General features: G+C 40.3%; 1 long non-coding RNA gene across 1 annotated transcript in view; it reads right to left on the bottom strand.

The window, feature by feature from the left end:
- LOC310770359 overlaps positions 1-5,582 on the bottom strand; it is a 63,418-nt gene extending 57,836 nt beyond the window's left edge. The window contains exon 1 of the long non-coding RNA XR_014552108.1: positions 5,547-5,582. This is a non-coding gene — a long non-coding RNA (uncharacterized lncRNA). The remainder of the gene's footprint in view (positions 1-5,546) is intronic.
- Between the last annotated feature and the right edge of the window lie 7,148 nt (positions 5,583-12,730).

Below are 12,730 nucleotides of genomic sequence, written 5' to 3' on the forward strand. Positions count from 1 at the left end.
GATGCAACTCTCCAAACAAATAGTGTTTAACAGTATGCATATATTATGGCATGGTGTGCATATAAATGCAACTATTAGTGAAATGCATTATATTAGGAGGAATTGCTTGCAAAAATGTGTATCCTGTATTAGGAACCACAGCATACAATAATGTGTCTATTAGGAGAAATTTGCACTAAAATGCTAGTGAATTTTCAAGAGGACTTTAAAGAATTAATAAATCCCAAACTGATGTAGAAACATGAAGAATTTAAGACTTGAAACTGAGAGAAATCTAAATTGACAGATTTGTCCATCTTTGCTGCTCAATCACACATTTAGCTGGAGACTTAAGCTATTCCTATAACTTCACAATAGCTGCATCTCACTGTAAATGCATTTAGTTAGTACCGAACATTGGCTTCAGTATATTGCAAGTTATTGTGAGAAAATTCCTAACCCCCACTTGATTCTCTCAGGCTAAGCAGTATTCTCGAGGCACAAATTACCATCCAGACTAAATAATGGCAGAAAATTCTGGCCTCTGTTCAAACATCCAATATTGGCTGCAAGCTAAAATTAATTCAAATTAATCTGCTCCACAGAATTTATTGGGCCTCTCCACATCACCTAACGTATTAGATTGCCAAACACATACTCTCTGGCAATGCAATTTGCCGTTGGGGAGAAGAGGATTCAAGATATGTAATCTTGTCCTAAGGTCTAATTATACCTTAGCTAAAACAGGTGCATGTGTGTTTTTGTGTGGGATATGATGAAGGTTTTCATCAACGGAAATGTGAACTTCTGCTTCCATACTAATATGGATAATGGGTAATGGAGGAAAAATATTTGGTGGGGGTGGGCATGCAGCAGCTATCATTACACACTCCAGAAGGTAGCACCTCTTCACTATGAATGCCTCCCCACCACCGCCAAGATGAGAGATCTTGAGTAAAGGCCATGCAGTAAAGGAAAGGCATAATACATGCCTAGTGATACTTGAAAAGCTTTTGGAGTTGTAGCTGCTTCTTACTGTCCCTTTTTGCTAGTGGCAATGCAGGCTCCAATACTTTGTCCACCTCATGAGAAGAGAAGACTCCCTGGAAAAGACCCTGATGTTGGGAAAGATGGAGGGCAGAAGGAGAAGGGGACGACAGAGGACGAGATGGTTGGATAGTGTTCACAAAGCTACCAGCATGAGTTTGACCAAACTGGGGAGGCAGAGGAAGACAGAAGTGCCTGGTGTGCTCTGGTCCATGGGGTCATGAAGAGTCGGACATGACTAAATGACTAAACAACAACAACAACAACAACAACAACAATGCAGAACTGCAAGATTATTTTTAATACATCTCCTTTCAAGAGCAGCTGAGTTTAGGCTGTATGTTTCTTTTTGTATTCTCTCTGAACGCAATGGCAACAGCATTACAGTCAGGGCTGCAGTACTCTTCTGCGCAGACTCTGCAAGTCCTGACAAGTACTGCTAACCATGCAACAAACCAAAGAATTGCCAAGCATGCAGACATTAGAAAGCAAGCATACTACAGCACTGAGCAGGCTTCAAAAGTGTAGATGAATACAGACATGGAAGAAAGTCAATTATGCTGTGTTTGCCTTTGCCTCACAACACACTGTTGGACCTCATCCATTCTTGGACTATCTCACCGTGCTATACCTCAGTTTCTCCTAAAGACCCTACATAGCTAGATCGTTTTGATATCTGACTGCTACCACACCAGCCTAGACCTTGCCAGGTGGCACTGTGGTCTAAACCACCAAACCTATTGGGCCTGCAGATCATAAGGTTGGTGGTTTGAATCCACGCGATGGGGTGAGCTCCCGCTGATTTTTCCCAGCTCCTGCCAACCTAGCAGTTCGAAAGTATACAAGTGTGAGTAGATAAATAGGTACTGCTGTGATGGGAAGGTAAATGGTGTTTCCGTGCATTCTGGCTTCCGTCACAGTGTTCCGTTGTGCCAGAAGCGGTTTAGTCCTGCTGGCCACATAACCTGCCAATCTGTCTGTGGACAAACATCAGCTCCCTCGGCCTGAAAGCAGAGATGAGCACCGCACCCCATAGTTGAATTTGACTGGACTTAACCATCCAGGGGCCCTTTACCTACATTTTACCTTTATATACATAAAAATGTAAGGGCGTCATTGTGCAGCCTCTATTGGAGGATTAGTAGTGCACATCACAATCCTGGATTTGCATGAAGTCAGAGTGCAGCCCCAGTTAGAGGACTGGAGTTGATTTAATATTTGTACCCTTCTTTTCCAATGACAAATGTTGACCTCAGAGTGGCTCACAGTAATCAGAACAGCATTTAAAAAACAACAAACATTGCAATCACTATACTATCAACCACATTAGCATATAAAGCAAACAGCAACATTAATCAAAACAATTAATACAATTCAATCAAGTCATAGTGCCTTATGGCAATCCTGGATTTGCATGAAGTCAGGATGAGGGAGGGGAACAAGAGAGAAGGCAGGTTGCACAACAGCAGAGGAAAGGTGTAGTTTTAAATGACAGCAGAAGTTTGAATAAAACAGGGATGGACACATAAGAAAACGGAGGTGTTGCAAAACAGCAGAAATTAGAGAAAAAGCAGCATGGAGGAGACACAATGTATGGGAGTAGGAAGATGCAAGAGGTTACCATGGGGGTTGTTTGTGTGCAGAGGGGATGCACAAAAGGAAGATGCATGTGGATGAAGATAAAAATGGGTGCAAAGGGGGCTGCAGATTAGAATAAAGAAGTGGCTTCAAAAATGGGGTTGGGAAGGTGAAAAGTGAGTTTAGTGGTTGCATGGGGTGGGAAGAGAAAGCTGTAGAGGGTTAATTTGGGGATGGCAGGGGAGTTGGCTAGTGGAGCGAGCAGGGGTGCAGCCGTACATATGTATGTTTGTGTGTGTGTGTGTGTGTGTGTGTGTGTGTGTGTGCATTTATAGTGAAAACCCACCTTATGAAAGAGCTGGGCTTCAAATGTGGTGGAGGACTCACTGTTCTGTGCTTCCCCTTCACCCCATGCTTTCATAAATATTTTCATATAATTGAACACTCAAATCTATTTCATTTCCCGATTTTAGTGAAATATAATTTACAACCAAAGATTGCATTTCTTGTGAAGTTCCTATCGATCCAGCACTGCTGGTATATTGGTGACTTACTTCACATTTATAAGAAGATACTATTCTTATATTACTCATATCCTCAACTGAGGTGTGAGTTCATAACAATAATAACAAGGAACCTAGCCAGCTTCTCCAGGGAGGCTAGCATACTTCAGTCCTGACCAGCCTACATAAGGTTTCAGTTAGCTCTAGCTGCCCACAGAGACAAGATAAGTTGTGGCTGCCTTTGCATAGCCCTTTGGAGCTGTCCAAGGTCCTGTATTCTCTCTGCTTGACTCAGACTGGGGACTGGACAGTGCCTGTTTTCCCTATGAGTCTCAAGTGCCCACAGAACTGGTCACTCTTAGAATCACAGAATCATAAATTGTAAAGTTGGGAGGGACCACCAGGGTCATCTAGTTTAACCCCCTGCAATGCAGACCACCATCTTTGTGGCTTGAGAGCACACAGCATGTATGCTGCAGTCCTACATAATTTTGGGCCAGTTCTGGGTAACAGTCCACCTTCTTTTTTATTTTAAAAATAATTTTATTTATAATTTTTCAACAAATAAACAGTTCAACAACATTTCAAATTTAGCAAGCAATCAATCCACCTACAACTTCTCCTCCCTCCCCTCCATTGTTCCCTCAAATTTTCAATTTATGTTGCATATTATAGTTACTCTATTCTATACCTTTACCTTATCTCACAATAAATACAAAAAATCACCCACCCTGATGTTCTTACTCAAATCCTATTTCAGCAGCCATTCTTCTTGGGTAGGTACCACCTCAACACACCATTTTTGTGCGTATAATATTTGTGCTGCCGTGGTTGTGTAAAGAAATAGATTCATCTGTTTGGGGGGGATTTCTGCTTCAGTTATCCCTAGTAAAAATGCTTCTGGTCTTTTTGGGAAAGTTGCCTTAAATATCTTTTTCAACTCATTATAAATCAACTCCCAAAAGTCCTTAGCTACTTTGTTACTCATTTGTAACATGAGTCTTCTACTTCTTTACATTTCCAACAAAGATTTGAAGTTGATTTATACAGTTTGGATAACTTACTTGGTGTTAGGTACCATCTATATATCATTTTCATAAAATTCCCCCTCAAGGTATGACATACTGTGAATTTCAACCCGAATTTCCACGACTTTTCCAGTGATTCTAATGTTGTGTCCCACATGCCTAGCCCAATGGACCACAGTAGATTTAACCATTTCATCTTTGGTTTGCCATTCTAACAATAACTTATACATCCTTGATATCACTATTACTCTATTTTTTATTAGTTTGATTTCAAATTGAGAACTTTGCTCATCAAAGCAACACTTTTTATCACATGTGAACATTTCATTCAGGTGGTTGTAATGCAACCAGCTCGTTACCCAATTTCTAATATCATCAAACTTTTTCAGTTTTACATATTTTTCTGTAAAATCTAATAGGTCTCTGTATATTATTGCATGTTCAATTTCTTCTGGGAAATTGTTTCTATAGGTGAAAGCCACATCTTTACGGCTGACATTCTACCCAGTAGTGATAATTTCACCCTTCCCCATATTTTCAAGTTCTTTCTAACCTTTTTCCATACTATGACATAATTATCTTGGAATATATTGGGATTCTTAGCAATCAGCCATACACCAAAGTATTTAATTTTTTTCTCAATCTTTATTCCACTTAACACTCCTAGTTCCGCTTTTAACTGTGGTTCTTAACTGCGCCACAGTTAAGAACTCCATCTTCTTTTGAAGAAACATTGCTGGTACTCTCACCTCTCAAACATCTCCCTAATTTCAACCTGTGCTTTATGGCAACAAGGGTGTAAATTGAAGCTTGATTTTGTTAACACAAATAAAAGACATAGTCAATTGCAGCCTAAAGACATCTAAAACCACATCTGTTCAAACACAAGTTTCTTGTTCTGCAGTGGGTCTCTTGACTAAAAAGAGAGAGATGTCTTACATTTATTGCAAGTAATGGCTTTATATTGTGTGTCCTTGAAAGCTCTTGGAGTTAAATACCAGTTAGGATCGCAAGATGGCTGCAATTGGTATTGCTGCTTGAGTTCACTTCTTTTGCACGTCTCTGTGTGTAACAAAGCAACAAACACTACACCTATTCTTAGCTCACTGAGGGTGCAATCTCATCCATGTCTCTTGAGACGTAGGCCATATTCAGTTCAATAGGAAATACTGCTACGAAAGTGTGTACGGGATTGCAGCCTGAAGCACTTGTTCCAGTTCTCCCTATTAGCAGCACAGAATTCTTATAACACTGTTATCCCACAGCACACATTGCACTTCAGCGCTGAAACAAGCCTTCAAAAATTAATTTAAACCCTTTTCTATGGTGGCACCTGATCTCTGGAATGTTTTCTCCCATCCCAAATTTGAGAGGCTCTATCTATAGTGCGTTTAAAATACTGGAAACGTACCTTTTTGTCTAGGCATTTCCTGGTTGTTGATTGCTGGGTTGCACAGCTGGACTGAACTACTGTTTGTTCTGTACTATTCTTAGTATTTTTGGTGCTTTTATCTGCTGGTTATTTGTTATATATAGCTTGCACCCTGCAGGGGTCACTTCAGTGCTGCTAACACAGCATTTTGACTTCCTCCCAGAGGCACACTCCATTGTCTCTCAAGACAGATGAATGCCAACAACAGCAACAGGAAGCAGTCCGTAAGTTGACTAAATAAATAATAATAATCACAGTTACTTACATACACCCTTATTGGTTTCCCCATAGCACTGTTATATCTATCGAAAGAGTCATCTATCTATTCATTTAATCAAGAACACCAAGCGTTTGCTTTTAATAAAATTGCCATGGTAGGTAGCCATCATTTTCCTAGAACAAATTCTAACCCTAAAGTAGAATATTTGCAACAAGAACAGTCATATTACCAATAATGTTAAACAATGAAAACGCAAAATTCCTTTCTCTCCATTAATTTCATCCCTGATCTTATGACAGTGCTCCAGTTCTTCATTCTATTTAGTTCTATTCTCAGTTGGCTATAAGCACAAGTAAAACATTTGGCCTACAGTCTTTAACTTTCCAGTGAGGTCAGTCCTATTTATAGAGACTGTTTTTGTGACAGACAAATGGAAATGTTTTAGGAATCCATTGTTGCTATTGTAAAAAGTTCACATGAACCGCTCTTCCAATTAGACTAATAGTTCACCTAATCCAATATCCTGACTGTGACACCTAATCCAATATCCTGACTGTGACCTGACCACGCCAGGTGCTCCAAAGGTACATTGAAGGCCATTCTTCACATGAGGCCATTCTTCACATACAGCAAACAGTCTTGTGTGGCAGCCACACAAGTTCAGCAGCAACACTGAAAGTCTGGATTTCTAAACCCATATACTAGGGAGTGGGATTTCCTACCCGAGTAAAACTGTTTGAGATTGCACTGCACAGGACTTCGGTGGCTGTGCTTAGAAAACCATGATCTGAAATACCACACAGACATGGCTATCTGTCCTTTCCGATGAAGGGAGCTTGTACATATCTCAGGGGTTTCTCATTGTATGTGGCACAAAGTACTTTCTTGACCCTTGAGGCCAACAGCAGGTGCTTAATGGATTGCTCCCATCTTTCTCATTTTTGCTTTTGTGCTGACTAACCAAATTATTTAGTGGATGTTTCCCTTGAAAAAGAACCAGGGAGAAGGAAATCCATGCATTCCTCTCACCATATGGCAAAAAAAAAAAAAAAAAAAACTCAAGCAAGGCTCAGTTGTAATCTAGGGAAAGGAAGTCAGTGAATGACACATACATCAACAATAATGAGAATGCTCAGCTAAATGAATCATGAGTATATTGTGTCATATATAATCACTGACAAGGCAGAGCAGCAGGGAGAACAATATTTTATCGGATGCAAAGAGTTTTGCAGAGTATTTAATCATAAAAGCACCATACAAAGGGGTTTCCCTGTGATCAACAGATCCTTTCATCATTAAGTGACATGTTATTCATAGGTTAAACAGCCAAAGGTAAAATGCTTCCAGATAACTCTCTTTTTTGGGGTCTCAGTGGGCTAGATTCAACTCCATAGTTTTGCTAGCAGGACCCTCTCCTCTCCCCATCCGCCTCCACTGGTCAACTCCCTTGGCAATGTCTCCCTCCCCCAGCCAGGATTGGCTAATTGACGAGGCTAGGTGGGAACCTCCAGGTATCCAGCTTGGGGGGGGGGCAGTGAAGCCAGCTACCTTGCTGGAGGTCTAGTAGTCTCCAAGGGGTTGCTGTGCATGACCATGCAAAAGCCGCCCTCCAGTTAATACGGGGAGCGGTCATTCTGTCACACAAGTGGAGAGAATGTTTGTTTTAGCACTACATTGGATTACAATATTTCAATGTGTGTTTTTTTTAATAATTGGTGAACAGCATCTTTCATGCTGCTTTATCTTCTGAAATGACCTGTCCTGATCATTTCAGAAGACACCCCTTTCAATATGACTCATTTGGCTTATGGGTTTGGATGTTCAAGCCCAAACCAGTGTGTGTGTGTGTCCTCACAATGAAGAATAATAAAGCTGTAAGATGAAATTTAGGATGAATCTTCTACAGCAGGGACAGATGTAGCCCGTCAGAGGTTATTGGAATCCACTCCTAATAGCACTAGCCACCAGATCCAGTCGTTAGGGATGATGGGAGTTGTGGTCCAACAACATCCAAAGGGTTATATGTTCTTCATCCCTGTTCTTTTGAGTTTATTGAAAATGAAAATCATTTGAGTTTATTGAAAATGAAGTTCTCCCCTCCATTTGCCCAAGTCTACCTACTGTGATGGACAACTGAGTAGGGAGGCGGGAAGATGTGAATCTGAATTTCCCTCACAAATAATCACTATACTTAAACATGGTAGCAGATCAGATAACCTGGTTACAGTGGATTATTTTAATTAGATGTTTACAGAATTATAGCAAGCATTATATCCATATGGATTAAGGTTTCATGTATTCCAGGGTTTGTGAAGCGTTTGGATTTTTAGTGGGAACCGCCTCAGGGTTCATGTTAGGTCATGGACTGTTTACATTGCAAGAAAGCCTTGAAGATTTTGGTCAGAGTGGAATGATATTACAGTGGTTTTGTGGGTTCTTTGTGTGATGCCTGGGAACTTGCTGAACAACAACAGGATTTCAGATTAACAACACATGAACCAGATGGTTGGGCTAATATGCAATCTTAAACATAATGAGAGAGATCTGTTTTATTTGTGATAATTAGAATGAGGATTTAATGAGTAACTAGGAGTTTTTCTTCTTCTTTTGATTACTTATTATTTTCAAGGAACAAAATAATTTTATGTTGTATTGAGAAAGTACTTAGTTTTGGAGCAGAAATGGTCTGGTCTGAGTATAATTATGTTTTTTATTTTATTTTAAAAAGCCATGCAACAAAGAGTTTTCTAATCGCTGCCTCAGTATCTGAAGACAGGCATGCCCAACCTGCAGCCCTCCAGATGTTTTCACCTACAACTCCCATGATCCCTAGCTAACAGGACCAATGGTCAGGGATGATGGGAATTGTAGTCTAAAACATCGGGAGGGCCGAAGGTTCGGGGTGCCTGATTTAGGATGAGAAAACATAGGTTCAGTCCTTAAAATGCCAGGCTGATAACTGTCTGCTCACTGGTGACAAACTTCCTTATCCATTTACAGTTCAATCATTTTCAAGTCTACTCGGAAGTAAGCCCCATCCAGTTCAATAGAAGTTAAACTTGAATAGGTGTGTTATAGCCTATACACAGTTATGTAGGAGTGGGGATGGAGAATAAATATAATTCAGTTTGCAAACCGATCTAATTCAAAAATAAATAAATCACACTTTCTGCAACAATACATGAGCTGAAACATAGACATTCTTCAAAATTTGCGATTCTCTGAATTTTGCAGTGGAATTCTCAACAAAGTAATGTGAACGAAAATGCATGTGGTAGGTTAAAGTGTCCATATTTTTGACATACATTAGACAAATACCATAAAAGTGCATTATATAAGGGGGAAATAATCTGCAAGAATGTGTATATCAGGAGAAATTCACTCTAACATGCTGATGAATTGTCAAGAGGGCTTTAAAACCAAATCACAAACTGATGTGGAAATGTGGAGAAATGAACTTAAGATTAGAAAAGTGAGAAACCAAGCATGACACAGTCACCCATCTCTACCTCAGAGTAAGTCCCATTGAACTCAGTGGGCTTACTTCTGAATAGTCAGGAAGCCTCATAAGTTCCCAATGAAATACAACCTGAATATTCCATCTTCTCTTCTCTCTCCAAATACCATTGTGGATTATAGCAATATAAAACTAATAATGTCATGCAATGGGTCTCTGCTTTTCCTATCCCTTACAATCATGGCTGGGATTTAGGAACCCTTTATAGAATTTAGCCACCTGTTCACTGTTCCAAATCCCTAGCAAACAATGGTGCTGGCGCTTCCATACAACACATATGCGAAGCTTAAAGAGTTTACTTGTTGCACAGAAGTTTAGGTGGCAATTTTTGCTTTTTGAATAAACTTCTCTCTTTGTGCTAAGCAGCTCTTCTCTTTTTTGTAACCAGCATGATAGCACTATTTTCTTTTTGAAACTTGACATGGATCCTATGATATTGTATTTTGAGTGCTATCATTGGCATTTCATTAAAAGGATAGAAACAGCTTTCTCATGTAGCAAAGCAATAATTGATTGATCATCTCAAGTAGAGCATCTGTGGAGGTGTTGTTAGTCTTAATGTTGAACCCCTCAGCATCCCCAAATCTATCTTGTTAACAAGCCCCTGCTGTGGGATCTTTTCTAATAAGTGGTCCTTCACTTTTAGCTTTGAATTGGCTCTGAGCCCTGCTGCATCACAGGTAACAAGTCATTCTCAGATTGCCTCGGCCAGTGCTAAGACAGCCATGATATTATGCTTCATTATAAAAGCACAGCAGGCCTATAAATGAATGCAAACAGGGTGTAAGGGTAAGTTTTCAAATACACGTTTATTCTTTGATGCCTCCAACCTCAAGTGACAATCTTGTCGTGTGCAACAGTTGGTGCAGAAAAGGTTTTCATGTTGTCTCACCTCGTTGCTCAAAGCCAGGATTGGAGAGGCAGCTCACAGATTCAGTTGTCAGTCTTCAAGTGATACTCCTATGCATGCATTTCTCCTATACAGTGGTACCTCGAGTTACAAACGCTTCAGGTTACAAACGCTTCAGGTTATAACCTGGAAGAGTTACCTCGAGTTGAGAACTTTGCCCCAGGATGAGAACAGAAATAGTGTGCCTCAGGTTAAAAACAGTTTCAGGTTAAGGATGGACCTACGGAACCAATTAAGTTCATAACTAGAGGTACCACTGTACAAGGGGAATGGCCAAGTGTGCCAACTTGAATAAAATCTTGGGGGGCAGATAAGCCCCCTACATAATCAATCACATGACATGGTGTACACACACTATTTGAATGGCAATGCCCATCAACTTGGGGGGGCAGCCCTCTCAAATATTTTATGGGGGGGGACAAAGAACCCTCAGCTCCTAAACATTGGCACCTATGAGAATGGCATGGGAATAGAGTGGGGTTATGCTTTTATCCTCATCCCTGACATCACATGTGCTTCTTGGAACAGCAGTATGTTGCATGCAGTTGTTTGTAAGGAAAACTCAGCATTTGAGCTCCTGCTTCTGTGCAAGAACTTAGCACAATCGGGACAATCAGTGTCACAGCTGCAGGAAGGCCCTATCACATGAGCAGGAAGGCGAAGGTTTCCTTACAGACAACAGGCAGTAAGGAAGCATGTGTGATTTGGGGTGGGGCTGAAAGCCTACAGCCACTTCCCCAACAACTTGCCATTGCTCTGCATGCAAATAATGCATTCATAGGGCTGGTCCCTGCCCCCATCTCTCTCTCACACACACACACATTCAGTTAGGTTTTCAGGACAAAAGACACAGGCTGTCTTGATCTGTGTTGCTTTAGCAGGTCTGGCACACACTGCAGATATGTCCCATGGCAGCCAGAGTGAATCACTGGGATAAAACTGCCTTACATAAACTCATCTAGAGGTTTTTCAGAGAAAGCCTGCCAGATATTTGGCCTTTACAGTCAGCCACTGAAAATAAAAAGAGAAGACAAAATTGTCAGGCAGATGGATCTCATTCTTTTTTACTCAGAAAATAGTCTCATTGTGTTTCTTGGGGATTTCTCATACACACACACACACACACACACACACACACACATATAGGGGGAGAATTCCAGCCTTAATCAGTTAATGTTTTCCTCCCAGAATATTTCATAAATGTCTATTCTAATCCCCCCACTCACATTTTTACATTTTCTCAAAGAAAAGAAAAAGGTGAGCCTAAACCCAACTAAGAATTAACTTAAGTTTTAATTCTAAGGTTTTAAAAGTCACTTTTACATGAGGAAACAAGAAAGGACAGCTGTGCAGTTTTGCCCCATGGTACAGGTAGAATAAGTTAGCATTTATACAGCAATCTAAAGCATGGGTGGGGAACAATGGCCAAATGTCCCTCTATGTCTCTCTACCTGGCCCTTGGACCTCCCCCAGTCATGCCTACTCTCCTCAGATTGCCAATCCTCAGTAGCCCTGCTTTGTACTTCCCTTGAATGCTTCTGCCCAGCAGCAATGTGTTCTTGAAATCTGCTTGCCTAGATGGAGGGTAGAAAGGGGTCTATGCAGAAAGCAACCTACTATACAAAGATAAGAGTCTCTCACCCATGATATTACATCAGCTGTCAGTAAACTATTCTCTCAGTTCAGACCTTTTTTGGCAGCTCTTTCGTTATTCCGATAAACACTGAAGTTTCATTTAAAAACCTCCACCCAGTTTCGAAGTGTCATGCCACATTTTCTAGAACATTTAACAGCTGCTTATGAAAGCACTTCCTAATGATCACAGCTCATCATTCCTGGTGGTAGCAGCCTCTTCCTCCTCTAAAAACAAAACAAAAACCCAGAAGTGCAAAATTCATAATACAAGTTCAGCATTTACAAGTCTCTTTGTTATTGTAAGCAAAAAGCAGTATATACAACTCTTCTAATTAAAAGAAACAAAGACATAAAGAAACAGATGTACTTAAAGATTCAAGTAGGGCAGCAACCTTCCCCAAACTGATACTCTCCATATTTTTTAAACGACAAATCCTATAATCTCTGACCATTGAATATTCTGTTTGGGGCTCATGGGAATTGTAGTCCAAAACATTAACATATTGAGATGTTTTAAAAGTAGAGCAATCTGATATTAAGGCGGATTAAAGAAATACAATAAATATATGGGACTTTTCTTACCTGAAGGGCACAAAAACAGAGGCAACTGTTACCCCATATTTTTTCTCTGAAGATTTAAGATCATCTTGGCTTTGAGAAAGTTCTACCTACTCCTTAGATTTTATAGAAGTCAGTAGTCAAGCCAACACTGGGAAACAAGGGGCAGATCAAAAAAGTTCACTGTGCATATGTGTTTGTAAGAATGCATTGATGCCCCTTTCACCCAGTATTCTTCATATGCAACACTGTTCCCATTCTGCTGCAGCCTGCCTTCTGCACAAAACTATGTAACTTGCTTTACTGTCCAGTATTGTAAAATT

Source organism: Podarcis filfolensis (genome assembly GCF_964270895.1).
Source record: "Podarcis filfolensis genome assembly, chromosome: 9".
NCBI classification, from domain to species: Eukaryota; Metazoa; Chordata; class Lepidosauria; order Squamata; family Lacertidae; genus Podarcis; species Podarcis filfolensis.